Below are 4,481 nucleotides of genomic sequence, written 5' to 3'. Positions count from 1 at the left end.
AAGGAAGACTCCAAATTCCCTCCTTAGGCAACAGGGCATCAGGAGCAGAGAATGAGGTGACGAAAGGAAGAATGAGGCAGAAAATGAATTAGAAGGATATCAAAGAGAGATGTTACAGTTTTGCAAAGACTCAGATGAAAGACTACTACCACAAAGGAATACCTCTCTGTGGCATCACATCGGGGCGGTGCTGTTTTGTGCACTGAGCACCTGCAGCATTGGAAGCGCAGGCCACACCCCTGATTTCTTGGTCAGACTGGAGAGAGCTGATGCCATAGCGGGCATGGAAATGATGATGAATTAGTATGAATCAGGGCCTGGCTGGCGATGTGATTTGCATACCTGTGGTTTGGGGTTAGGCATGCTATATCTTTACCTCTTTGCCTTGAAGAATAGACTTGGTTGAGTGGTTGAAATTAAACAAGGAGACTTTGATCTGAAATGGTTTGGTAATATAAGCAACTGTGTGGTTTTGAAAAATAATGTATTTTGAAATATTTTCAAACTTACAGAAAAGCTAAGTGTGGCACAAAGAACGGCCATATCCCTTCCACCTAGTTTCCTAAGTGTTAACGGTATGGTACACCTGTGCTCGCTTACTGTCCTTCTCTCTGGTCCCCAGACCTCATTAACATGGTGCTGACTGTCCCCACCATGTCTCCTTTTCCTTTCCCATCCAGGATCTCATCCAGTTGTTTAAGTTCCCGAGACTCCTCCGATCTGAAATAGTTCTGTAGTCTGTCCTGATCTTCCACATCCTCGGCAGTTTTAGAACTGCTGGTTTTACATTTTGGAGGGTGACCCACATGTGTCTCCTCAGGACTAGACTCAGGCCACATTCTCTTGGCAGCAATATCCCAGAAATGATGCTATGCTCTTCGCGGTACCTCACATTAGAGGGCACACAATGCCCACCTGTCCTCTCACGGGTAATGTCAACCTTGGTCACCTGGTCATGTTGGTGTCTGCAGGTTTCTCCACCCTAAAAACACCATGTTTTTTCTTTGTAATTAATTAGTATTCTGTGGGGAGATATTCCCCCGTTTATGCCAACATCCTGGTCCTCATCAGTCCTCTAGCCACCACCCTTAGCCTCCTGAATCAACCACTACTGTCGTGGTTTCCATCGGTCTGCCTACATTAATTAGGTGGCATTCTTCTGTAAGGAAGAGAAGGGATTCCCCCCCTGCTCCAGCTGTCTCTTGCTGTGTATCAAACTACTCCTAAACTTAGTAGGTTAAAACAACATTTATCTAGTTTATGAATCTGCGTCTGGGCAAGGTGATGTATCAGCTGGGGCTTGCAAGGTGGTTCGCGCACACGGCTGACAAGTTGGTGCTGGCTTTTGGCTGGGACCTCGGCTAGGGCTGTCAGCCACACACCTTACATGAGGCCTGTCCATGCGGCTACTTGATTTTATGCTAGGATTGAGGGGAGATTTAATAGGAGGCATCCCAAGAGAGCGAGGTGGAAATGCGGGGCCCTTTTCTGATACTATCTCAGAAGTCACATAGCTTCACTTTCATTGTCCTCTGTGGTTGAAGGGGTCACAAATATCCACCCAGGTTCCAGGGGAAGAGACATAGTCCTCACCCCTCAGTGGGAAAATTACATTGTTAACATCTCATTGCCAGAACAGCAGGTAGCATAGAATATATAGTGGTGGGTATCTTTGTAAAATACAGTCTGCCCATCCCCTATTTATTTATTCATTGATTTGTTTATATCAATATGGACTCATGGATTCCTCTTTTATATAATTGGTTGTAATCCATTATTATCATTGGTTATTTTGATGCGCAAATTGTCCCAGATTTGGCCATTGGAAATCTCTTTCAAGGTGGTATCTATTCTTTTGGAATGTTCCTATGATTCTTTGAGCCTTTCCTCTAGTGGAAGGTGGTTTATCAAAACCATGATTTGGGTACTTGGTGTGCTCATTGCCAACAGGCTGTCATTGCTTCTAGGTCCTCTTGACTACCTCTCAGAGCTAGTCTGTAAGAGGGCCTACAACACACACACACACACACACACACACACACACACACACACCTATAACTATTTCTCCATTTGTCTGAGTGATGAGGTTGTGGGGTATCGGTGAGGTGAGGTCTGGAGCTGACGACCAAGAAGGAATTCTTGAGACGTCTTTGGTGTAAAAAGGTGGTTTATTAAAGCACGGGGACAGGACCCGTGGGCAGAAAGAGCTGCACCGCGGTCATAAGGAGTGGCCCACTGTTATACCCTCAAGTTGGGAGGGGGTTAGGGATAGCGTAAGTCTCTAAGGAATTTTGGAAGCAAGTTTTCCAGGATCTTGAGGGGGCTAGCTATTGTTGGGAAAAAGTCATTCATTACTGTTTAATAAAACCTTAGTCACGAGACCCTTCAGATGTATGTCGGTGGGCCATATGCTTGGGGGGTTTAGAGATAAAGGAAGTTTCTAAAGGAATTTTTATAGTTAAAGTAGACTTACAGGATCCTGGGGGAGGGGGCCTCAGGCCAGAATTGCCTTTTGCCCTTCGCAAAGTATTAACATCGAGGCAGTTGAGTCCCTAGAGGAACGTCACTCTGCCTGTTTCAAGGACTTGTCAATGGGCTGTAGGTAGTAAGGAAATTTAATTGTGTCTACACACATTCCCTTCTGGAAGCTAGGTTATTGATAGCTTTGTTCTTGTAAATTGCTAAGGGGGGGGTTGGGGGGGTCAGCTTTCACTTTGTCCTCAGCTTGCCTTCTGTCCCTCATCACTGAGTATATATGTTTAAAAAGCATATCAAAACCTCCAATTTCAACTCGGAGTCTTGGGGTTCAGTCTGGGCTTGCTCCTTTCCATGTTTTTGGTATCTTCTCCAACGGTGAGAAACCCGGCACTTACTATAATCCTCACTTATTTGCTCAGTTAACATAACCAATCTTTGAACCACATTAGCTTTCCCTTCCACCTGCCACCTCTGCCCCGCACCACCAGCACTCTGCATTCTCAGACGTCGGCAGGCACGTTGCCAGTGCTCTTCCATGTGGCGTCTCACAGTGCTTCAGCACCCATGTCTTTCTTTGGGCACCAAGAGACACACCTCCAATGTGTCTCTATGCCGCTCTCCTCTTCTCCTTACAATCCCATGCCCTTGGGTGCCAGTGGGCATTCTACTGACATCCTTCTGTATAGCACCTCCCCCCACCAGAGTGGTTCATTTGTTACAACCGACGAATCTACATTGACACATCATGGTTTATGTCACAGTTTATGTTGGGCAAATACTCATACAGAGTATTTTTTCTGCCCTAAGAATCCTCTGTTCTCTGCCTATTCATCTGTCTCCCCAACACATACACCTGTGAACCACTGATCTTTTTACTGTCTCCATAGGTTTGCCTTTTCCAGAATGTCATACAGTTGGAATCCTACGGCACACAGCCATTTCAGATTACCTTCTTTCACTTAGTAATCTGCATTTAAAGTTCCTCCATATCTTTTCATGGTTTCCTAGCTCATTTTGAGGGGGCACTGAATAATATTCCATTGTCTGAATGCATTTCTGGTCCTTGTCTTTCTACTACCAGGCACTCACCCACACTCCCTCAAACCCCCATATTTGAGAAGATTTAGACTTCCAACCCTTGGTTTAGGAAACTGGTCTAGTCAGTGCCTCATTTTACAGATGAGGAGACTGGGGCTCAGGGAAGAGAGGTGACTTGCCAGAATCTCACGACTGATGAGGGGCCAAGTTAGGGTATGAACCCAAGTTCCCTGCCTTCTGCTCTAGCGCTCCTTTTAGATCGAGGATGGGAGATGTCCGATCCCTAAAAGTGATGGGCAGGTGAGGGAAATCTGTCCTGATTTTCATGCTGTGCTTTTACTCAGTAATACCATCAGTGGCATTGAAATATTACTTTTTTTTGGTGCCTAGAAGGAAAATGCCTCCCTCTCATCTTGAGGGCCACAGAGGGCTAAACATACTGGGAATCCCTGGTGCTTTCTCAGGGCCCCAAGGCAACTATTTGTTTGAAATGTAATAAAGGTTCCTCTATATCAAACATGGAGAAAAAGCAATGCTGGGAACACTTCAGAGTCAGTGCAGGAGGTCTTGTCTATCCCAGTCAACCAACCAATCAGCAAGGACAGAGTAGACTCCTACTGTGAGCTTTTCTCCGCCAGAAGTTACCAAGGATACATGGGCTTTGCCCTGAAGGGGTTTATGATCAAATTGCAGAGACAAAACATCCTGTCAACCAGCTTGTAACCTCTCTAAAGGCATGGCCTTTGTCTTCCCCATTTCTTGTGGGCCTCGGTGCATCTGGCCTCCTTCTGGATACGAGGTATTTATCTATGGTTTGATTCAAGCTTCTTTGTTGCAGCATTTCCTCTCCCCAAAGGGGAAATAATGAGTGCGGACTTGACGCCACCATGTAGCCCCATTCCCGGAGGTAAAGTGACTACATACATTTTGTCTGGAAACTCATTGCTTTCTGCAGAATCCTTTCA

This window comes from Ursus maritimus, assembly GCF_017311325.1.
Source record: "Ursus maritimus isolate PB19 chromosome X unlocalized genomic scaffold, ASM1731132v1 scaffold_X1, whole genome shotgun sequence".
NCBI lineage: Eukaryota > Metazoa > Chordata > Mammalia > Carnivora > Ursidae > Ursus > Ursus maritimus.
Note: the sequence above shows the minus strand (reverse complement) of the source record.